The sequence below is a fragment of the Lissotriton helveticus genome, chromosome 8, assembly GCF_964261635.1.
Source record: "Lissotriton helveticus chromosome 8, aLisHel1.1, whole genome shotgun sequence".
Taxonomy (NCBI): Eukaryota; Metazoa; Chordata; class Amphibia; order Caudata; family Salamandridae; genus Lissotriton; species Lissotriton helveticus.
In genome coordinates, this window is record NC_136069.1 from 383195884 (window position 1) to 383221396 (window position 25513).

Below are 25513 nucleotides of genomic sequence, written 5' to 3' on the forward strand. Positions count from 1 at the left end.
TTTTAATACATGTCTAGACCCGGCCCTCGATAGATCCACCGGAAATGAAAGATACGGTAGGAAAGCTGCCAAAGTACTTAAAGAGGGAATGAAGACATGGGTGATGTCTGATATATGGCGGTTGAGACACCAAGAGCGCAAAGAGGGGACATGCACATCATCGACACATAATACATGGTCAAGAATAGACTGTTGGTTGATCACACAAGGTGCCTGTACATGGACAAAGAAGGTAGAACATCTGCCCAAGACGCTGTCAACCCATTCACCTGTCTGCCTCTCACTGAAGATCCCCACATAGATGCCAAGACAGTTCAAATGGAGACTTCAGGGAGGAACCCTCTTAGATCCAGTCTTTCGCAGTGAACTGCATCAGGCAATAGTGGATTCGTTTGATTTTAACTCTGGGTCAGTGGATAGTGCACGGTTGCTGTGGGAAGCTTTTAAAGTCACCATTAGGGGTTACTTTATTAGCAAGCATGCTGGGATTCTGAAGGACATACAGCAACAATTAACAATGATAGAAAGAGATATTAAACAACTTGAAGGAGAATATACACAAACGCAAAATCCTGTGGTATTTGCCTCAATAAGGGAAAGAATGGATGATTATCAGGAATATGCTGCTGATGAGATAAAATACAAAGCACACAGGTACACAGCATGCAACTATGGAGAGGGGGTAGACCGGGGCGAGCATTATCGAACAAAATTAGACCGCCACCAACAGCGTCTTATATAACATAGATAGAGAACACGCAAAATCAGATGTTATATGATACCTCTTCCATCCTAGATGGCTTTACAGGCTACTATCTCAAACTCTACACAACGAGTACTCATACAACCCCATTGGACGTTGATCAATATTTACATGATGTAGCTCTTGCATGGTTATCGGACACTCAGTGCAAGTTTTTGTGCCATCATATCACAAAAGACGAAATTATAGACACGATAAATTCCCTACCAAATAACAAAGCTCCAGGCCTGGACGGGTTACCCGGAGAATTCTATAAAGAATATCAAGACCTACTGATACCATATTTAGTGGAAATGTACAAAGAAGCGTATGAGGAAGGTAAGCTTCCGCTCTCGCTAAGAGAAGTACTTAATAGCGCTTCCCAAACCAGATAAGGATTTGACTAAATGTGATTCTTATCATCCCTTAGATATTAGCAAAGATTATAGCAGCAAAAATTCAGCACCTACAGGCTGGATTTGTACCAACGTGATCCACCAATCAAAATATAAGCACCATCTTTGCAATATACCACCATTTAGACCCAGAGCTGCCGTCAGCGGTGGCCCTATTAGATGCGGGAAAAGCCTTTGACTCAGTGGAATGAGTGTTTATGTTCAAAGTATTACGTAGAATGGGCTTTCCGGAGCCATTTCTGTAGATCGATAAAACTTTTATACATGGACCCTGTTGCTAGAGTCAGAATTAATGGGCACACATTAGTATAAGTAGAGGGACAAGACAAGGTTGCCCGCTCTCACCCATTCTGTTCACGTTGATTCTTGAACCTTTAGCTTGTAAAATTCGCCAACGACACTTCGAGGCTGCATTGCAGTTTCATCTTCGGCCCCTCAGCATCTCACAATACGCTGACGATATGGTGCTATCTACTCGCTGTCCTGACATTCATTTAAAAGAACTTATTAGAGAATATGTACGCTTCGAACAATACTCGGGACTTCGGATAAATTGGGACAAGTCGGTGGTTATACCTCTCAAGCTAGCCACGACGCAACCCACTTTAGATTATCCACTGAAATGGCAAACTGACCCAGTTAAATATCTGGGCATATGGATACATCGGGATCCGGATCTGGTGATGCGAGAAAACTATGGCAGAGCGTTGACTTAACTTGAAGAACAGATAGACTGCTAGATAAGGATGCCCCTTTCACTAGCTGATAGAATTGCTCTGCAAAAGATGATTGTCTTGCCTAAATGTCTGTATTTATTTATCAATATTCCTATCTGGCTCACGCAGGCGACATTCTCAAAATTGAGATGGGCCATGCAGAGGCTAACATGGGCGGGAAAGCAAGCTAAAATAGGCTGGAAAACATTAACAAAACCATACCATGAAGGCAGATTCGGTGCACCGGATTTGCAATTTTATTTTTATTGTGCACATGCACAGCACGCTCATTAATGGTTTCAACCGCATGCGTACATAGCACACATAGCAGTGGAAATAGATAGTGTACAGCCAATGCCATTGATAGCTTATGTGTCGGACCCAAAGTCCTTAACTCATAAAGATGCGATCCAGACTGTGCACTGCACTTCAAGAGCGTGGCATACGCTAGCACACCTGACGCAGAAACTCCCCATTTACACCTCATCTCTCCCTGTAACGCACCATCAGTTACTACGAAGGGGAAAAAAATGTTACAGTTGTTGGAGGAAATTAAACTGACCACTATGAAAGATATTTTTCTACATGGTAGATGTATTCAAAGAGATGACCCATCATTAAGTGCACACCATACACCCATGAAGTTGTTTACACATTTGCTGCTGCAGATGGCACTCAGGGAGCTATATGTATCATTTCCGGAGGAACCGCCGCAATTGCAAGCACTACAGATTTTATTGACGGCAACTACTCGTCAAAAATTAGTTACACACTTATATAACGCGTCACAGGCAGAACAGGGTGTGGTCACGAACAAATCGCTTACACAGTGGGAAGCGCTGATAGGGGATGATGTAGATTTCCGGGATTGGGAATATAGTTGCACGCAGCTACAACTGATGACACCAAATTTCAATTTATGCATCATCCACTTTAAATGTTTACATCAAATTTATTATACTCTGACTCAGTTACACGAATATGGACTCAGATCACATGACAAATGCCATAGATGCGAGGCTTTACATGCAGACTTCTTGCACATGGCCTGGGCGTGTCCACAGGTCAATAGGTACTGGCAAGAAATTATGGGAGCACTTACGACTATGCTGACTGAACTAATACCGAATGCTCCACTAGTTTGTCTATTGGGAATATACAAACTTAAACCTGCAAAAAGGCGAAAGTTTTGGGCTGTAACACTACTGTTAGCTAAACGGCGTGTTGCAATACGATGGGGCAGTAAACGACCCCCTAAATTTAAAGACTGGCTTACAGATATGTCATACTGTAGAGAGCAGTTGAAGGTATATGCAGAAGAGCTACCGCAGGCACCGAGACCTAGGGATTTCTGGGAACCCCTAATGCAGTATCTTCTGGACACACAAGTAGACGGTTGATTCATAATATTGGCAAGGTTGCATAGACTGTGTTATTCTTGTATGTTTATTGATGAGCAGCGAATAGGAGGAATAATTGCCCTAGAGTTCAGGAATGCACCAACCGTTCTATGCGTTGCTAAGTTTAAAGAAGCCTATGGATATCAGATGTTCGGGTCACGATAACATTTATGAACAGCTTCTTTATGTATAGAATCAGGCAAATGTTACTTTATAGAGTTATGTAAGTATATGCAAATGCAAAGCTGCTTATCTTGTGTGTTTTGTCGACGCTGACTGGAAATAATAAAGTGAATAAGTGAAGAGAGAGAAGCTCTGCCCTTATAACAAGGTGACAGAACAGGTCTCCAGTACGCAAAGGACCAATATAAGAGACATTCATATATTTCTTGACTGAAACACGTGCACCTCAGGGCCCTTGTTATTCAGCCACTGTGCCTTCATTCTGTAAAGGCTGTCTCTTCACAGCCAGTAGGATGCTAACAATGGGGTGATCTAAAACGTCACCATTTCAAATTCTAGAAAGGGAGAATCTGCCTCCCATCGGTAGGTGCAGATTCCACAAATTAATTTAGTGTTTTCAACTAATTAGTAACGAGAGGCAAATTAAATATTTTACTGTGTTTAATATAATGACGTCTTGTTTTTTGGACATGAGAAGGCTTTGGCCTTTCAAACTGCCAATTTAAAAAGTGTGCGAAAAGCGTTAATAAAGCTTTTTTTGTTTTCTTTTTTCCTGCCTGTGCACCAATGACGGTTGTGACCTTCATTGTTAAATAGATGTTCGAAATTAAGTTAACTCTACGGTCTTGCTCGCTCTGTAACCTTTAAAAACTGAAATATTTTCTGTTCCTCAAGAGGAAGGATTTACAGCTGAATATAACTGAAGGTCACGTCCTTCAGCCCAACTGAGATGCAGTTCATATTTGTGAATGTCATATTGATTTCTATGTAGGTTATAGTACAGCATACGCATTAGATGTAGAGCAAAGTCATTATACTGTGTGATGTGGTTTCTATTTTACCATTGGGTTGTGAGATGCAACTTTCTTCAATGCACCTCGATGAATGCACAGTTCAATGGCTGAAAGAGTATAAAACTCACGATTGGGGAAACGAGTCATGTCTTCCTCTAGCCTTTTAGAGCCCTGACTCTATTTTAGTCTATTTATCACTCTGCCCTTAAAATATTTTTCAAACTTCTCTCTTGCCTTCAGCGGAGCAGTCCTAGTGGCATTTGCTCATTGTTTGTTTTGTACTAGATTGTATTCAGTGCTGGCTATTGACTTGTGGAGGGCTACATTTCTGCTGCCAATAAATGTTGCACATATTTGCATTATTCTGATTGAATTGACAAACCATATAGTTGTTTTGCTTTCTGCAATGATTCTTCATTTTTAATACACTTGAGTGGTTTATACTTTGAATTCTTTCTCATGTGGATTTTCCGTCATGAATTTTCTTCTGTCTTTTGTTGATTGTGTGTACAGCTCTCCTCTCTTAGAGGCCCACACAAAGCCGCAATCCTTCAATCACCCGTTTGATGTAAAAGGCGCTCACGCATCTTTCCAAGGTCGAGCTCGATAAACTGAGTACAATCATTTAGACAATGGTAGCATCTGCTACTTACAGCGCTAAGAACTGGGACAAAGAACTATTTAACAAAAGACATTTTTATTATTCAGTGTTCGCAAAAACAAGTCAGAACAAATCAGTTTCCAAAATCTCTTTCTTTAATGCAGTAAGCTAGTCACATTAGCAAACTGCATCACCATTAAGCTTCACGACATGCTTTCTGTTGTGTGTCTCTTCATAAAATGGGCTTTTGAAATACGAACTTCGGTTATTGCACTCGGAGTAATATTTACTGTTCCAAAATAATTTCTCTGAGTACACAGAGGATTGGAATATTTCAAGGTAACACTACAAAATTGCTCTTTAAACCACATTTTTTAAATACAATGCATTTGGCAGAATATGATGCAAACTCATACACCACGTTGACCTACTTTTCAGTTTTTCGCTCACTCGCTCTGTGCAATTTGGGCAGATTTTACACCCTTCTGCTTTCATATTTCAGCCTTAACTACTGGTGGTGTAAAGACAATCAAGTGGTTGTATTTAGATCAAAGCCTACTAGTGTGAGGCATATTGTGGCCTATCAAGCACATACAGGGGACCTGGAGCTTGCCCATTGCCTACCATTGGGTGGCTTTTCTTGTCTCTCTCCTTTCCCTGCTACTTATTCTTATCTCACTTTGCCAATCTGGGGGTTCTCCCTGCCATGAAGCATTGTCTCTTACATATCTTTGATTGGTTGCCTTTGTGACTTCCATTGCTTGCTTTTCGAGAACCGTTTTTTCTTTTGTGATAAACACTCTGTGAGACTGTGTGTGTTTTGAACTGTCTCTTGTGTGTACTTTCCGCCCCCTGTATTCTGTGTTGCTTTGTCATACATCTGCTTCTACCCATTCATGTTGCTTTCACCTGAGCGCTTCTCCCCATTTTCCCCCACCTTGCCCTCCGTGTTGCTTCATCCCACCTGTGCCTTCCTTCTCTGTGACCCATTGCTGCTTCCCTTCGGTGTTGCTTCCCCCAACCCCTGGGTTCATTCAGCCCCCTCTTGTCCTACCTGTGTTGCTTCGGCTCTACTTGCCCTCCACCCACCCTCATCACATGTCACTTCTTTGGCTGGAGTTACTTCTTCCCTCATTGCTTCCGCTCCTCTCCAACCGCTTTAAAAAAATGTAAATCTTTTACATGAGTCATTTTCATTTACTTTTTAGATACAGCGCCAATTCGGTTCTGTCATTAAAAAGAAAAGTGCCTGCATCATTTTGTAGTGCACCTATGTGAAAAAAAGGTCCTTGTTTTTCTTTTTCCATAATTACTATGTCTATAGAACATCGTTTTTCATTCGGGGAATGAAATTCTGTTAGAAATTGGGTTGTAGGTTGACTAGGGTATGAGCCTAGTCAAGCAGCAACCACAATCCTAGTCAGGGTAAGAAGAGGCAAACCCTGTGCTCACTCTCTGGTAACTTGGTACAGAGCAGTCAAACTTACCTTTTGAGGCAATATGTAAAGTATTTGTGCAACACTTCAAACTGTAAAACAGTGATAACGCCACCCAAAAAGATTCCACACCAGGTTAGAAAAATAATACTTAATGTAATCATTAAAATAAGTCCAAAACGACAAACATCCAATAAGTAGAACGTGAGATATGAATTTTTAAAGAATAAACTGTAGAATAGTGCTTAGAAGCAATAAGTGCTTATTTGGGATATCTGGTCGGGCTGGTGCGGGACAAAGCCACAAGTTTAGGCTGGCTGCGATGGGCCAGATATAGGGATCCAGTGAGCTCCTCTGAACAAAAGTACCTTAATGCTGGTAGCATCAACGACGAAGTTGCGGAGAGCAGCTGAAGTAATGATTTTATGGCGATCCGCACAGTGATGGTGATGCACCAGTCCTGATCTGCATAGCAGCGGTGATGCATGAGCAATAATCACCGAAGAACTGCAACACAGAGATTTGTCGTCTGCGCTGAGGATGCCGTCAGAGGAGATACGAAGACCAGACAGAGCATTGCGCAGTGATGGTACCAAAGGTGATGCGTTGCGCCAATCCATGCATCAGAGGCAATGCACTGGTTTCTGGTCCATACAACAGAGCGATGCACTGGTTCTGATCCATGTAACAGGAGCGATGCTCCAGTTTTGATCCTCACAACAGGGGCGATGTGCCAGTTCTGAGTGGTTGGAAGTCTTTTGTCCCTGAGACTTTAGCTCAGGAGGCCAACCAGCTAGCCCTTGAAGTCACTCTGGGTTCAAGTGATGCAGGTCCAATCCTTCTCACCTAGGCAAGGGAACAGCAGGCAGCAAGGCAGCACAGCAAAGCAGGAGTCTAACAAAGCAACAGTCCTTCCTAGCAGAGTCTTTGCACGTCCAGAAGTGTACTGAAGTGGTGGTGTCAGAGGTCCAGTACTTATAACCAGTTGGACCTTCGAAGTGGGAGGGGACTTGAAAGACAGGTCTTTGAAGTGCACAGAGGTCCTCAATTCCTGCCCTGGCTCCAGACTCACTACAGGGGCGGATGCAGCCCTTTGTGTGGGGACAGAGCACAGCCTATTCATGTGTAAGTGAGGTTTGGTCCAGCTCCTCCCACCCATCCTCCAAGGATGGCCCATCAAGTTAAACCTAAGCTCCCATTGTGTATGGCTATCTAGGGGGAATACACAAGGCCCAGCTGTCACCCACCCCAGACTGATCAGAGACAGGCAGCAGGTGCAAAATGGCAAAAGTAAGAAAATTCCAACTTTCTAAAAGTGGCATTTCCCGAATTGTGATTTAAAATCCAAGTTCACCATATGTTATGATTTTAAGTTAGGATTCCAGAGACACCAGACTTGGGGTCTTATTTCTTCCCAATTGGAAATTACACTTATAAAAAGTAATAAGGGAATCCCAATGTTGTCCTATTGGAGAGATTGGCCTTGCAGTAGACTTTGGTAGTTTTTCACTACCAGAACATGTAAAACTCAAATGTACATGTCCTGCCTTTTAAATACATTGCACCCTGACCTCTAGAATCCAGGGCCTACCTTAGGGGTGACTTATTTGTATAAAATGGGATTTTTTGGGCCTGGCAATGTTGCATGGCAGTGTAAACTGCACACACAGCCTCTGCAGTGGCAGGTTTAAGACGCCATCTTTAGCGGATGTGCTGCAGACCACTAGTAGCATTTAATATACAGGCCCTGGGTGCAGGTTGGGTACCACTTTACTAGGGACTTATAAGTAAATAAAATATGCCAGATTGAGATGAAACAATCCCCCAGATTCATCAAGAGCACATTTTGCTAACCCTTATTAGCGAAAAATACCGAATCGCTATTAAGGAATAGCAAAATGCTATTCATCAAGAAATCACTAAAAAAATAGCGATTTCTAATAATTCCTTAATTGCGACTCGCAAATTGCGAGTCGCAATTAAGGAATATCTCCCCATTCATTCCTATGGGCCTAGAGGACCATAGGAATGAATGGGAAGACAACCGGTCTCAGAGGTTCAAGATCGACAATGTACTATCTACACCGGTGCCTGCAGATCTTGGGGTTCCACAAGGATCCACCCTCTCTCCTACACTGTTCAACCTCGTTATGGAACCCCTCGCCACCTTGCTTCAAGCATCCAATGTTCAATTCCATATGTACGCTGATGACACGCAACTCTACCTAAAGTTACAGTCCCCGGAAGATATCAAACAGCTGAATTCCACGCTTCTTAACACCCAATCCTGGCTGGCCGATAATCACCTCAAACTAAATGCTCTAAAAACTGAGTTCCTACTCATCTCACCTCCGGCGAAAATCTCCACCACCCAAACCTGGCTCAACAACCTAACAGCACTCAATGTCCAACCTACCATCGTGGACTCGGCGAAATCCCTAGGCATCACACTCGACGCCAAGCTCGACATGCAGCAGCACGTCAGCAAAGCCACAAAAGCAGCTAACTTCCAAATTAACACGCTGAGGAAAATTAAACCCTTCCTCCCTGCCAAAGACTTCCAAACTGCTGTACAAGCTCTAGTCATCCCTCGTATAGACTACGGAATTGCGACCCTCAGCGGTCTCCCGCTATCCACAACAGCACCCTTAAGAGCCTCCCTGAACGCTGCCGCGAGACTCATTACTGGCTCAAGAAAGCACTCGCACATATCCCCAGACCTAAAGTCTCTAAAATGGCTGCCTTTTGAAGCCAGAATACAGCTAAAAATTGCAACTATGACACACGCGGCCGTGCATCACAAGGCACCCTACTACCTCGCTCAAAAGCTGTCTATATCAGGAGGGTCGAGATCCAATAGGAGTACTAAAAATCTACTCCTGAAACCCCGTAGATTTCGGAAAGCGAAAACTTACAAACGCTCCTTCTCAGGAATGGCACCCAGGATCTGGAATGCGCTCCCTCCTGAAACACGGCTAATCACCTCCACTGCACTCTTCAAGAAAGAGGTGAAAACAATGCTTCTGGCCAATATTTCCTGATCGCTACAGATGTTGGGTCAGAGACTCTGCATTGCTTGTATCGCTGCTCTGCCTATCCTCGACTTGTTGGGGGCACTATTACGCTACTCTATTACTACTGACCAAGATATGATACACGTTAGTTTACTGATCCACCTGTACGCCATGGTAGTCGGATCAATGACCTGTGCTGCTATATACTACTCCCTTACCTGATCATATATGGAGTGGTTTTATGTTGTTTTTTTTTTTTTTTTCATCCATGTTATTACCATGTTACTTACCATGTTATTACCATGTTATTACCATGTTACCATGTTACCTACCTGATCATATATGGATTGGTGTTATGTCTGTTTTTATCATCCATGTTATTACCTTGTCACTGATTATTATATTGTTCCCATTATCTCTGTTTACTCTGTTGCCCCTTCCCTGTCTTTGTGAAGCGCTCTGATATCTGTAAGGATCTTGTTCGCGCTATATAAAACTTTGAATAAATAAATAAATAAATAAATAAGACAATCTCAATTTGCTAATCGCAATATATATATATATCGTATAAGGGATGGAGAAAAGGATAGAAGGATAACTAGATTTGAGTATCATCAGCAAATAAGTAGTACAATAAATACAAGAAGGAGTGGAGAAGGACATTGTACGCAAGGGGGCAGGAATATAATAGAATGAAAATGATGAAGAAGTGAAATATAGAGCCTGGTCAGAGTCATAGGGTGAGCGGAAAGCAGAAGGGAAACAAAGGAGATTAAGAATTTTCATTTTTATTGACCTTTTTTCTTGCTTCTTTCCAAAGTGGTTAATGCTGGATTTTCCTTTGCTCAGCTATAAACCAGAGGGTACATCAGCTGGACCCTGCTGCAAGTGAATAAGAGCTGGGAATGGCACTGCAACAACAGCAACACATTCTCTGACCAAGATGCATCTGCAAAATATTTCTTTGGGTATTGACATCATATCACTATATTCCCCAGAAGCATGTATTTCTAGTCAGGAAGGAAAAAGTCCACACCACTGGAGCCGTATTTGACACCACCATTGTCAGTCAACTCAAGCATGACTGAAAATATATTTATCTTCCAGTACATGACACTAGATCAAAAGTAGAAAACCTATTCATTGGCCATTTTGAAGAAAGGATAGAAAGGTCATTCTGCAGTAAAAGTAAATTGTAGATCCTCTTTCATCTTTATATTCAGCACCATTTTTACAATTACAGTTTTGCTTTTGTTGGTTATATTTTTTAGACTCGCTTTCGGTGTGACCTTTGCAATGCTGTGATTTAACTGTTTTGTTTGTTTAAATAACCCGATTCTGTATGACGATTTAACTTTCTGACTCTCAGTGGAATATTATATCCTGGCAAGTTGTTAAAATGTTTGGTTGTGCTGAATGTCACTGAGAATGAAACACTTAAGTAGACAAATTGCGGCTAAACATAGGTTTCAGAATCATAGTTGTCCATAGTTGAAGTCTTAGCCAATCATTATTAGTATATGGGCCTTATTCAGAGTTTAGCAGAATGGGATTACTGCCCTGAATTAACAAGAAAGCATTGTGTTTATACCTTCAGATCCTCTTCTCACATCACCAGTGTGAACCTCTGACCTGGAGGCCCATTCGCAAAGCACCTGCCAGGTCACAATAATGATTGGCCCTCCCTATTGTAAGCAGTGTAATCGTTACTCGTCTTCCCTGCCCAGGTCTACCTTGAAGCAAAACAAGGAGATGATGGACGAAGCACTGAAACTCTTCAGATCCCTAGTCACAGATCTGGGTTGAATCCATCATCGTTCTTTAGCTCACTTCGCCACCCCAGTTCAGACTCAGACATATTCAAATCAGTCTTGCCCCTGTTCTTCAAGGGAACAGTCCAGCCCAAACCTCCAAGCCAGGTCTTCCTTGGACTTGAAACAAGCACCATGAGACCGGTTTCGGGGTAACCCCCCTTATCAGCCAGGCGAGCTTGAAACCAGTGGCAGCAAGGGACACACGTCTGGGCATACCCTTTCCAACTTAGGGCAAAAAAGCAAACAGAAGAGATGATGGACGGAGCACTGAAACTTTTCAGACACTCACCCCCAGTCACAGATCTTGGTTGAATCCATCATTGTTCTTTAGCTCAGTTTGCTATCCCAGCACAGACCCAGACATATGCAAATTAGTCTTGACCCTGTCCCTCATGGAAATAGTCCAGCCCGAACCGCCAAGCCAGGGCTTCCCTGGACCGGAAACAAGCATCCTGGGACTGGTATGGGGGTAACACCCCTTATCAGCCAGGCTAACTTGAATCCAGTGGCAAAGTTATCAAGGGATGGCAGCATCTTACCTCTCTTCAATTGTCATAACACAAAACACTATTTAACAAAGTGTATAAATATCCAAACACATTTTGTAACTTACAGCTATAACACCCAACAAGGCTTCTGCTATCTAACCAAGAAATTCAAAATAAAAAGGATTTACGGCACACCCTGTCAAAGTCTACTCACTCTCCAGCACGTCCTCAACATTTTACTCATGATAACAATAATGTTGGTAAAATGCAGAAGGGCCAGCATGGCAAGCGCACATGACTGGTGTGCACAAAGGATTAAAGCTCTCTAGGTTCCAGGCCTAGCTATCAACATCTGCCCTCTACTTTTTCACTGTTTTTTCCCCAGCTCAGCTCTATTCTAAACAACAACAGGAAGTTAACTAGAAATGGAAATAAAAATGGTTTTGACACGATTCACTGTCAAAACCTTTCCATGGTTACCACATCCTTTCAATGTTTTATGCAACACACCAATAGTGCTAAAGAGGGCAAACACCTACCAGCTCTAAAACAAACAATTACTGTACATTAAGAATTGGACAATGAAGGGCAAAGATGTATAATTTATTTCAATTAGAGTTTAGTTTGTATTCTGTCAAAGGGGTCAAGAAACGAAATATTGGTTTAGGAATTTGGGGGGCGTTTTCTGATTATGTATGTACTTGAAGACTTTTTAATTTATGTATTTTTCCATTGAGTTACTGTGGGGAAAAATAAATAAAAATAAAAAATAAAAAAAGAATTATGGATTTCATAGTTCTAGGCCTAATGAGCAGTGGCGGCTGCTCATTTTCCAGGGATCGTGGCACACACTCATACATACACCCAGTGCCGAATTTGTAAAATATTAAGTGCAGGTGCTAAAATGTTTGTAGTAGGCCACACCCACTTCCCTCAGCTCCGCCCACTTCCTACACTGGCTCCACCCACTTACTATATTGGCTCCACATCCGTCCTCAACTGGTACTGCTGAACGTCAGATGTAATACCCAATCTGAATTTCAGCCAGGGAGCCTTCCTCAAGCAAGGTTTTGATAGGAGGTTCTACCCTCCCCCAAGAAAATGTTGAAAAAAAGGAAATCAAAAAGTGTATTTAAAGGACAATTTTGGAATAAATTGGCTAAAATGACTAATGTACGTAAGGGAACATCTGAAATATTCCAGTACTAACGGCCCTCAGCATTCTAGGGGACTTCATCTCCTAACCAGTAACACGCTGGAAGGCGCGTTGCCTGAGTGGTGGCAAAAAGGGGTAGGGGCTCCAAAGCGCTCTCAGAAATCCAGCTATGTGGGATTTACTGGTGGTAATAGGAAGGGTCTTTGGCCCCCAAGGACTCTCAGCAGCCAAGGGGTCTTCATTCACCAACCAGTAGTTCGCCCAGAAGCCCCTTTGAAAATTAACCTACCTAGCAGATTTCTTGGTCATATCAGGAGGTGTAAGCACTAGCGTCTGGCAGGAAATGAGGGTGGGGGGGTGGTGGGCTGGGAGAAAATAAAAAATACCTGTTACCTCTTCTGCCGGCCGCGTCTCTCCTCTGCTTCTCCGGCAAGTTCCGGAACCAGGAAGCACCCAGGCTCCCTATAGCCAATCACAATGCTGCAATGCAGCGTTGTGATTGGTCAGAGTGCCGTGGATCGGTGCTCAGATGGGGACAGGGGGCCTGGGAATGTTCCCTACCAGGCTGTGTAATGCCGCCTGGTGGGGAACATGAAAAATGTGCATGACTATTTGGCCAGCCGGAGACGGCCGGCCCTCAGTCATGCGCACTTGGAGTGTGCAAACCACTCCTCCCCCTGTGCCACCAGCCCCGCCCAAACTGAGACCTGAACCTGCCAAAAATAAAAAGATAATAACTATGTTTTTATTTTTATTTTTCCTGGCCAAAGAGCAGTAGAAAGACACTCATGTGCCTTAACCCTGGGTGTAAGACGATCACAAAATAAGAATTCTCAAATCCTGTAAAAATTGAAACTTGGATCTTCCCAAGCCCTGAAACAATCCTTTTCTGATTCAACCTCTAGCACCTGGAACTCACTAAGTCGCCAACATTTTATAGTTCGAAAAAGGTTTAAAGACCGTATGAGCCTGGTTCTTCGACCGTTCCATCATAACGGGATCAGGAATGGCTCAAGGTTCAGAACTGACTGGGATCATGCCATTCAAGTCATGAACGGACCATTTTCTCCAGTGTTCGGAATCGAGACCTGGTTTGGGACACTTTATTTGCAGTTCAGGGCAACTGAAGTAGCTTTTCATCCTCTCTTCTCCCACTCCATCTTGATATTTTCATGAACAGTGATCTTTACTATGTAAAGCGCTTGAATACCGCATGGTGACATGATGCTGTTTGAAATTATTAAATAAATAAATAAACAGGGAATTGAGTGTACAACAAGGCGCGCAACCATTTTGATTCTCTGACCTGATGCGCATTGCACATGGAAGAGCCTTGTGGAGGAAAACACAACTCAAGCCAGTGTTGAAGAGGCCCATCGTGGCGAAGACTATATGGTACCTCCCTTGAATATAGCTCAGAATAGCTCGATTTGGGTGGTTGATAGCAGGGTCGGACAGTGGCCTATAGGGCAATCAGACAGTGCCAGACAGGTGAGCCTGTTTTATGGTCTACTAAGCTAGTTTGTACTGTTGATTTCCCTGATATTAAAACAAACATTTCTTGCAGCAAGACTGTATCCTTGCAGTTTGGCCTCACAACGCTAAACCAAACAACTGCTTCTATGCTGAGTATATGAATCTATCATTCCAGGCACTTGTAAGAGACAGCCTGGTCCCATCTTTCTCAAATTTGTCACTTTCACTGTTCTCTCCTGACACCGACCTGGAGGGCCGGGTGCAAGGAGCGGGCGACAGCGCTCTTCTTACCATAGGACTTAGGTACTTTACTATTGCCATTCATTCGCTTCAGTAGAGGCGCATTTCACTCACCTTTTTTTGGCTTAAGTACCCTGTTTCAGGCTTTCAACAGTAAACGGGAAGGGACAGGAGTGTTTTTTTGGTAACCACCAGCTAATTTTCTTTTTCTCCTTAATATGAATCGCTAACCAATTTGACCTTGAAACACTCCAAATAAATGTGTAGGCTTTGTCTCTCACACAACACACACAAATTCAGATTCTTAAGCAGCTGCGACCTGACTCACAGAGGGGTTCAGAAACACAATTTCAAATATTCTTACACACCATGCATGGGACGTAAATGGACTAAATCACTCTTTTCAAATAGAAATAATATCTGTTTCTCTTTCACATACACAGGGACAAAAGGGTAAACAAACTCACAGAGCATTCAAAAGAGCGATAGCTGGAAGTACGAGCACATATAAACACCAATACATGCAATCACAAACACTCCCAGAAACGCATGCACCTAGGAAAAACCACGGAAACCTACACAACTAAGAACTCTCTCATCAGTGCATGCACCATACATAATACAAATACGTGTGACATAGGAAGTCACAAACAAAATACGCACAATCGCCCACTCAGTCAAAAACAAACTCAAGCCAAAATGTAAGCTGAAAACAAACACATAACCAACCATAGGCACCGACACACAATGGATCCCACACGGAAGAAAAATGCAGAGAACGGCAGATATCTGAATAAGTAGTGCTTTTAAACTATGATGGTGCAACACAGCACATCTTAAATCCACAGAGAAGAAAGAAAAGAATAATAAAATCCCCAAGACTCCTAAGAAGGAGTTGAGTGTATTTTTAATGCTATCATTCGCCACATTCAAACAAGATCAATACCCGTGCATACCAGGCTCTGACAGTGGGCCCAGGCCACGAGCATCAGTATACAAAAGACAAGTGAAAATTGATAATTTCTGGCCTGCTTCTACTGGATTCAGTTTTGTGCATCTATCGTGCGAGCTGATAAAATAGTAAGCAGCTACCTGAAATTCCCCAAAGAACATTGCATTAACTTTGTTGTTTGGCTGAGACCTCAACTTTCCACGACCCAGCATTCCTCAGTGCCTTGCCCCCAGCTCACCCATCAGCCCTCCCTCAACCATAACAAGTAACCAATTCGAACAACATGCTCCTTGAATGGCAGGCGTAAACTACTGACATTACTAACATGATGCAATAATTATGCCTGGAGCTGTGTGGGCCAGCCTCAGAAGACATGCGAGGCAGACAGGCATGCATCCGAACAGAAGGATCTGGAAGGGACAGGTAGGTATATTTATTTTTAATAATTACTGGGCCAGTCGCAGGGATATGAATTCAATAGCTCCGGCCCTGTCAAGTAAGTGCCGGTGCTTAGCACCGTAAAGCACCGGCACAAATTAAGCACTGCATACACCTCACTCACACTCATTCTTTCACATATGCACTCTTTCACAACACTCACTAACAAATCCCCATACATTCATGCATACATGCAGGCACGCACCAAACAAACAAAAATACATAAAACTTACCTCAACAGCAGCTCTCCAACAGGAAAGCCTTTGAGGTCCCAGCAGGATTGAGATTGCTGCCTTCCCTTGCTGCAGGGATTCTGCTTAGAAACAGAATTGTTCCTGGGATAGCAGGACCGTAAATTGTATGGACTTAGTCACCATACCACATCAGTACCTATGGGCCCAAATTCTGTAAGCAAACAGTGCCTCACCTGCCCTCCTAACCTTCCGAGAGTAAAAGGTGAATTGGCAACCTAGAACACAACTCTCTAGTCCCCAAGGGAACCGTGGGATCAGATCATCAAAGTTAGTTTCTCAGTCTTGCATGTCCATAATAAACAAAACAAAAACATGAGGAAAGTTTAGAAAATGTATTGAAACTACCAGTCTATTATGAAGCAGTTCTGCTGCGATTAGAAAACAAATACAAATAAGCAAAGTAATCAACATTCTGAGCAAACTGTACACAATGAAAAGCCCTACCATGGTAAATGATATATCTGTGTAGGCCTAACCTCACTACGTGAGCACAGGGATATAGCAGTGCTCTCTGGCATTATCAACGTACCCCATACCTGGTATCTTGTAGTTAGGTGGTCCACATCGAAGGTGTAAACCCAGTTTATATAAGGCTGGTCCACCCGTTCCAAGACCTTTTTACTCTGCTAGAATTCTCCTCTCTGTTTTACAAAGGGCAAGTCTTGGTTTGTAAGATAAGAAGTGCCGTGCTGGAAAACAGCAGCTATGCCACTGAGTTAGGTCTAAACATTAGGAGATTTTGCTGACCGAGCACAGAAAAACAGGTCACCATGCAGTTTGATCTTGTACAAAATGTTTAGACTGAATCCCGAAAAAAAGTCCTGAATAACAATAACATGTACAGCATACTTCTAAAATAATATCATTGCACAAAATTAAATGTGCTATGTGTGGCTTTGCAAAGCAAAGGGGGCCTAAAATGTGTAGTTAGGCTAAAATAAGGGAGAACCAGAGTGGGCCCTAAAGAGAACTGACTACACCCTCATTGACTGTCCCAATCTCATCCCAGAATGGGATGGGGTCAGTGAGACTACTGGCCCAACCCCACTCTGTGAAAAAGTGTCACTGATTCATGCTTGGCACTGGGCACTTCAGGGCTTAAATCTGAAGCACCCAGGTCCGAGGCAATCTGTAACACTCCCCTTTGTCACGAGGGGGAGAGCCTTGAGGCACGCTTGCCAGGTTGCGGAGGTCGTGCTCGCAGGGCTGTGAAATCCCCAGCCTGGCAAAGTTTACCTCAGGCAGCCATGGGCCTACCCATTTAACACATGTCTAGCACCTGTCTGCCTGACCTGAACAAGAAGAGTGTCTGTCAAACAGACATTTGTTAAGCCTGACAGGCACTCTTCTTGCCTGGAAAAAGATGGGACATGGCCCCTCAGCCTGTACGGCATGGCCACTGGCGCTATAGAGCATGTTACTCCATTATCTGCTCTTGGCTCTCCTTCTTCGGCCCCCTGTCTCATGGCAAACAATATCAGAAAGAATTACATTAAAAATAATTTGTATCAAGGCACCTTCCATCATAACCATATTAAAAGAAACTATCTTACTTGTTTTGACTAAATAAAGTGAGGAATAAACAACAGAACAAAGTAGGGCAGAAGAGACTTTCCACTTTTGTTATTCACAAAGACACGCAGGGCCAGATTTACTAAAAGAAATCACACAGCACAGTAAGTAAAGTTGCTATGTTCATTGTGTAATCAGGAGCGAGCAGAACCACTAAGATGTGATTTGCTCTCACACTGCACTGGAGCACTTTGGGTTCCTCAAGGAGGCGCAGGATTTTGGCACAAATCCCTATCTGCAGTTCTTTGTAGATAGGGATTGGCATCGGAACCCATGGGTGGTTGCATGGAAAAACCCATGCACCACCCAGGCCACTGGATGTAAAGTAATGCAAAACAGTGGTTTGCTCAGCTTTAAATTAATTTTGGTTAGATTACAAGGCAAGAGAGGTGTGGCTTGGATGCCACTCAAAATAGCAGCTTAACTGAGTTGTTCCCTACCTCACCGGAACTGCCTTCTTTCAATATGCGGTTTTGAAGAACTTAAGCTGGGAAAACTATCTTCCCTCATGTAACAGAGGTTTGGAGGACCTTCGGGCAATGCCTAAATGTGCCCGCATGTTTACTATGAAGGTTGCGGTGCTGCTCAGACTATCCTGGCCACCATCTTAGGCATTTACGACACTGAACAGCATTAGCGCTGTATTTCTTTTAAAACCTGTCTCATTCGCTCATTCCATGTCAGCGGTGGCCTCCAATGTTGATATTCCTATGTGCTCCTAGTTTGCCCCCATTAAGACTTGCCTCCACTTTTTAATTTTCCTTAACAAGTCATTCAGCTCCTCACAGAAACACTTGGGGGAGATTGATTGTTCACTGGCATATACATTGGGATCATTTGTATTTACTACTTGGAGTCGGAGGTACTGTTAATCATATTGAGGCTATCATTTTCACACCTCTTTTACTTATCTAATCTTTTACTGTCATTTGGCATTCACACGCCATAGGGAAACGTTGTTTTTGATGCACGCTATCCTTGAATCACCTGGGGACTGGGAAGAAAGTACTAGTTGTTGCTGTATTTAATACAGACACTGTGTTCAAATTTGAAAAGTGAACCACATTGGGGGTCTCCCCATATTGGATCTGAATGTATGGTTACGGATACTTGGGGATCCATGTTATGGACTCCATCTGGGCTTGTAGGAGGTTGTTTTTCCTAGAATCATACATCATTTAGGCTGTCCACATCCCTCTAGTCCAGAGGAAGACCAGCCATGATGTCTAACTACTAACATATACACAGAGGGTTGAAACGTTAAAGGCAGTCCTATTGTTTCATGTGCTCTGTCAACCATCCTACAGAAGTGTTAATAATGATATGAGGTGTTTGTTGAACTGTGGATATGAGAAAGAATATACATCTTTGTAATAATTTCTTTATGTATATCATGTTAAAATCCGTCTTTGTCTTTATGATGTCTTTATGATGTAATGTCAAACGTATTTGGTTTTTGTGTTTTTGACAGGATGATATAAAAAAGAAAATGGTGTGCATATTATTTAGATATATGACTTTGAATATACAAAATAATTATAATTGTCATTATGTGTTGTTTATTTAGGTGATGTGCTTTGGGGGTGTTAATTAATGATCAATAATGGCCCACACTCTACTTTTTTAAGAACATACATTGATCTTTTCATATGTTTGACAATGCAACACCTATTTTTCATACAAAGAAGTTGCGACACCTGCCGGAATGCATTGTAGTTTGTAACATTATGATACCAAGGTTCTGAGGAACATGGGTCAACCTCATTGTTTTTGATGGGTCAATTTGTACTTAGGCAGACTAACAAAGCCATTGTATACAAGCAAGGTTCAGCCTATCACTATCAAGGACCCAGGTCTGTCTTCTGGGGTGCCTTTAATTGATAGTTCTATCTCTTATATCGGCACGGCACTTTCATGTTCTGTTTCATGTTCTGCAATTACACCAATTACTTTATTTTACCCCTTCGATGCTCATGACGGAACGGTTCCGTAATGAGCATCGGTCGCGCTGTGCTCATGACGGAACCGTTCCGTCATGAACACACCCGCGATTGGAATGTTCAGCACCGGGGGAGAATCGGCGCCGCAGGCAAGGTGTTAAAATAGGTGAACAACCTATACAACAAAACTTTTACAACGCACTACCATTACAACGCGGTCATTACAACGCAAATCATTACAACGCATTGCGCTGGGGGGTGCTCTAGGATAGGGAATAAGTTTAATTTTCTATCCAACACCTTCCCTAGTGTCCACGGGGACTGGAGTTGGAATAGAAAATTAAACTTATCACTATCCAGCACCTCTAAGCGCTATGCGTTGTAAAGGTTTGCGATGTAAAAAACGTGTTGTAAAGGCAGGCGTTGTAATAGCCTGCGTTGTAACGTCATACATCCGTTAAAATACAGTCACCCTCTTCTATGAATAAAAGGCTCAAGTAAGATCCTCCTTCTCCTGAAAAATCACTTTCACCTATTTCTTTAGAGACTTTATTGGAGGAAATGCGAGCATTGTGACAGTTTTTTGAGGAAACAAATAGGTAATATTAAAATCTTGATGACAAATGAGTATCTATAAAGACAGGAGTAACCGTGGTAGAGCAGCGTGTCAGTGATATACAAGACAAAACCAATAAAATTGCTGTTTTGGAAAAGGAGGTTCTGATGCACTCAGAATATAAGGTGCAACAATTTATGCATTTATGGTCTTCCTGAAGGTTTAAAGGAGGAAGATCATGTAACCTTCTTTACCTTTTTTCTGCCACAACTAGAAGACTTACCTCCCATCCAGGTACCTAAACATACAACGGGTACACAGACTGGTTTATTGTCTCTCTACTTCTGCCTTGTCTGCCACATCTTCAGGAGTGTTTGTTTTATTTCTGGAGTTCACAGACTTTTGGAAATCTTAAATGCAGCTAAATCGAAAAAACAACGTATGTGGTCGGACAGGAAGATTTTTATTTCACAGGATGTTTTCACTGCTACAGTTAACAGACAGAAAGAATTTCTCACACTTGGTCCTGTGCTATGAACGTGATGGACTCGCTCTGGCTTATTTCATCTTTGCCTCTTTAAAGTCACAAATCAAAATAAAACTAATTTGTTCAACGATCCGTTTGATCTCAGGAAATGTATAAACTCTCACACAGCGAATACAATGGTTACAGCTGATCCTTTCTGATGCTAATATTTTCTACAATGTCACCTTGATTCTAACTTTTATTGACTTTTTGACAGAACGTCTCTCAAAGACAGTTGCTTATTTGTTCATCCTCTTCTTTTTCTGTTTTGCCTTACAAGTCATCAAGAACCTTTTCATCTTTTCATTCAACCTTTGTTATATTCTGGTGTGGTGCGTTGTCCCTTGTTGGTTGTGCTATTTTCACCTGTGTTGTCACCACCCCAATTTCCTTCTTGTTACACATTAAGGTACGTGTTCTCAGTCATAAGTTCCTAACATGTACATTCTTTTTTTGATCTATCTTCTACTTTTTGTTCTTTTCCTTCTTTTCCCTTCTCCCTCTCGCCCTTCCCTTTTTTTTTCTCCTTCAGATACAATACTTCCTTGCTTTTTTCTGTTTTTTTTCTATTTTGTAATTTACATCTTCTTATTATTGCAGACCATACAGTGATATGTATGTTTGTTCGTTATGACATTCAGAGTTAGTTCTTGGAATGTAAAAGGTTTTGTTAATCCTATAAAAAGACAAATAATTTTATCTCATTTCCGCTACTCCAATCCAGATTTAGTCCTCCTTCCAGAAACTCACCTCACAGAATTGGAGGCCTAAAAGCTTAGTTGGGTGGACGCAGTTTTTGTAACACCAACTTTTAATAAGAAAAACAGAGTAGTTATTCAATGTAACAAAAAATTAAATATACTACTGTTTCTTTAGAAATGGATAATGAAGGTAGATGGCTTATCGTTAAATTGCTTACTAATGAAATTCCTTTAACTGTCTTTAATGTTTATGGTCCTGCACAACCGGACTACTTTTTTTGGGCAACCATTTCTGTGAAATACCTTCAATATAGAGATACATTTTTCATTTTAGGAGGGGATTGTAATCTAATTCTAGATCCCTTTTTTAGATCGCCAATCCCAGGTCAAATTTATTCCCCATAAGAGTCATAAGCAATTCCATTCCACTATTTCCCAAAGACACCTGGTTGACTCATGGAGACTCTGTAACCCTTGTACTAGGGAGTTCTCTTTTTATTCCCCACACCATTGTTCCCTCACTCGACTTGATCATAATATTATCAGTAAACCTCTTTCCCAGAACCTCATTACCTCTACTACTGAACTTATTGTGATTTCTGGCCATTCCCCGGTTATTGCAGATCTAGATTTATCCCCAGCACACCCCAAATCCAGCAGATGGAGGTTAAACAATTCTCTCTTTTGAGAACCAGTCTTCTCCTCCTCCTTTGGTTCATTGACTGATGATGTTTTTGCGAATCATACAGTCTCTGATGCATCTCCTCAACTAATTTGGGACACCTTTAAGGCTACATGTAGAGGTCATATCATTGGCTTTGTTTTAATAAAAAGAGACAATTTGCCAATTATCACCATTTATTACTCTCTACTATAAACATCAATTTTATTCTTTAGCCTCTAGTACTGATATACAAGAACTTATGCAGGCTAAATTTTAATTTGATAAAAATAGCTACAGACATTGCTTCATCCATTTTACTTCGTAGCAGTGCTCAATACTATGGAGGTCATATAATGAAGTGGGGAAGCTCATTGTTTTTGATGGGTCAATTTGTATATGGGCAGACTAACACTTCTTGCTAATTACTTGAAGGTCTGGAAACAATGTATTAATATTGAGTCTATTGACTCCTCCACTGGAAAACAGGTGTTTAAATACCATCGGCCACATGCATCAACGGTTCCGTTTGCGATTCCTAAATTGCGAAAATTAAGGAATCGCAATTTAGAAATCACAAACGGCAATGCATGAAAAAATCGCAATTATTTTTGCGATTCGATATTTTTCGTTAATTGTGATTCACATTTTGCGAATCGCAATTAGGGAAAACCCCATTGATTCCTATGGGCCAAGAGGCCCATAGGAAAAGAGGCCCATAGGAATCAATGGGAAGGCATTTACAATTTGCGATTTTCAATTTGCGAATCGCAAATTGAAAATGCAATTTCAAGGGTGCAGGTGGGGGTCCAAAGAACCCCTCCCTGCACCCCTGAAATTAAACTTAAGTGCAATTTACACACACACATGTCCAAGGACATGTGTGTGTGTAAAATGCAACTTTCAAAAATGCATTTTTGTGCAGGTTTGAAGGTTTTCGGTAAATTAGCATGAGGTTCAACCTCATGCTAATATACCGCTTCCAAATGGCTAATTCGCAATTTAAAAATGATCATGCATTGCATTTAAGAAATCTAAAATTGCGATTTCTTAAATGCAATCGCAATTTTAGAAATCGCAACATGATTGAGATTCCTAAAATTGTGAAATACATGATGCATTCCAATTTTGATAATTGCATTCGCAAACAGCCGAAAATTGGGATTCGCACCGCTTGCGAATGCAATTATCGTTGATGCATGTGCCCGCAAGATACTTTAGTGGATTTTATGAAATTCTACCAAATTCTGTACACTCCGGAATCTTCTGCACATCCCTCTCCTATTGATGATTATTTCAAAGATACCACTCCCCCAAAACCTGGGAATCTTAAATATGCCCATCTTGAGAATGACATATCCCTCCCAGAAATCCTTAAAGCACGCAAATCTCTTACATAAGGCAAAACTCCAGGACCTCAACGATTTACTGTGGAGTTTTACCTACATTTCTCTAAAATACCGATGCCTAAATTTTTGCAACTTTAAATTTTTTCTGTAATACTGTACAGCTAGATGCACTTTTCTGGAAGTAATTATATGTCTTATTCATAAGGAAGGCAGGATCCCACACAGTGCAAACATTATTTTCCAATTTGTCTTGTAAATGTAGATCATAAACTCTTTGCCAAATTACTAGCTCAAACCTCTTTTACCCAAATTGATAGGTAAGGAACAATATGATGTCACTATGGGTAGGCTTGCATCTGATAACTCTAGATTATTCCTTAACATTATAAACAAGACTTCTTCTTTAGCTTATTCCCTAGTGGCTGTTGCTTTTAATGCAGAAAAGGCATTTGATATGATAAATTTGGCCTGTTTGCTTAAATCCCTTACTTGGCATGGATTCGGACCAAATATTATCTCACATACTTCTCTTCTTTAAAACTCCCCGAAAGCCTCTTTCTTGGTTAATGGAAACGTTTCCCAATACTTTCAATTAAAATGAGGAGTTCAGCAAGAATGACCTATATCTACCCTTTAATTTGTTTTAGCTCTCAAACCCTTCCTTTCTCGAATTTGAAAGAACATTCTCATAACAGGCCTCAATATGGAGATAAACTCTTGAAACTCTTTGCCAAGTTAGTCAGATGATATTCTTCTTTTTCTTTTTAACCCGGACCATACTATTAAAGTTTTGCTCCATTAAATTTCAGAATTCTCAATCAATCAATCAAGGAACTTTCAGAGAGCACTACTCACCCATAAGGGTCTCAAGGCGCTGGGGGGAGGGAGATCCGGCAGCTCTGAGGTCATACGAAGAGCCAGGACTTGAGGTCTTTTCTGAATGTTTGCAGTGTAGGGCTTCGTCTGATGCTGAGGGGGAGTTTGTTCCAGGTCTTGGGAAGGAGAAGGAACTGCCCCCTTTCTGGCTCTGTGTATGTGGGGGATTTAGGCCAGGCTAGGTCGGCAGAGTAGAATTTTCTCTTGGGGGCGTAGAAGGAGATTCTTTTGTTGAGGTATTAGGGTTTGGTGTTGTGAGGGCTTTGTAGGCATGTGTGAGCAGCTTAAAGGTCACTCTCTTTTCGATGGGGAGCCAGTGGAGGTTTTGGGGTCTGGCTGCGGTGTTCTGGACGGTCTGGAGTTTGTGAAGAAGAGATTTGTTGATTCCGGCGTAGAGAGCCTTTCCGTAGTCCAGCCTACTGGTGATGAGAGCGTGGGTGACGGTCTTCCTGGATTCGGGGAGATCCATTTGAAGGTCTTGCTGAGTATGCAGAGGGTGTTGAAGAATGTGGAGGATACGGCGTTGATCTGTCAGTTCAAGGTGAGAGAGGAGTCGAGTATGATGCCAAAGTTGAGGGTGTGGTTGTGGGGTTGGGAGGGTTTCCTAGAGCGGGGCCCACCAGGTGTCGTCCCACACGGCGGGGTGGATCTGAGGATGAGGATTTCCATTTTCTCTGAGTTGAGCTTCAGACAGCTGCTGCTTATCCATTATGCGATGTCCTTCATCCCTTCCTGGAAACTGTACCTGGTGATGTCGGGTTCCTTGGTGAGGAAGAGGATGAGCTGGGTGTCATCAGCGTAGGATACTGTGCTGAGTCCATGCTTTCTGACAAAGGTTCCAAGGGGGGCCATGTACATATTGAAGAACATGGGACTGAGGGAGGATACTTGGGGTACTCTGCATCTGATCTCTGTGGGTTCAGAGAGGAAGGGTGGGTGTCTTATTCTTTGTGTTCTGCTAGGGAGGAAAGAGCGGATCCAGTCTAAGGCAGTATATTGTATGCCGGTGTCGTGGAGTCTGGTGACTAGTGTGCAGTGGGAGCCAGTGTTGAAGGCTGCTGAGAGGTCTAGTAGAATGAGGGTTGCAGTGTGGTTTTGATTGAGGAGGGTGCGGATGTCATCTATGGCGTCTAGGAGGGCGGTCTCGATGCTGTGGTTGCTGCGGAATCCGGATTGAGATGAGTCAAGGATGTTGTTGGATTATATGAAGTG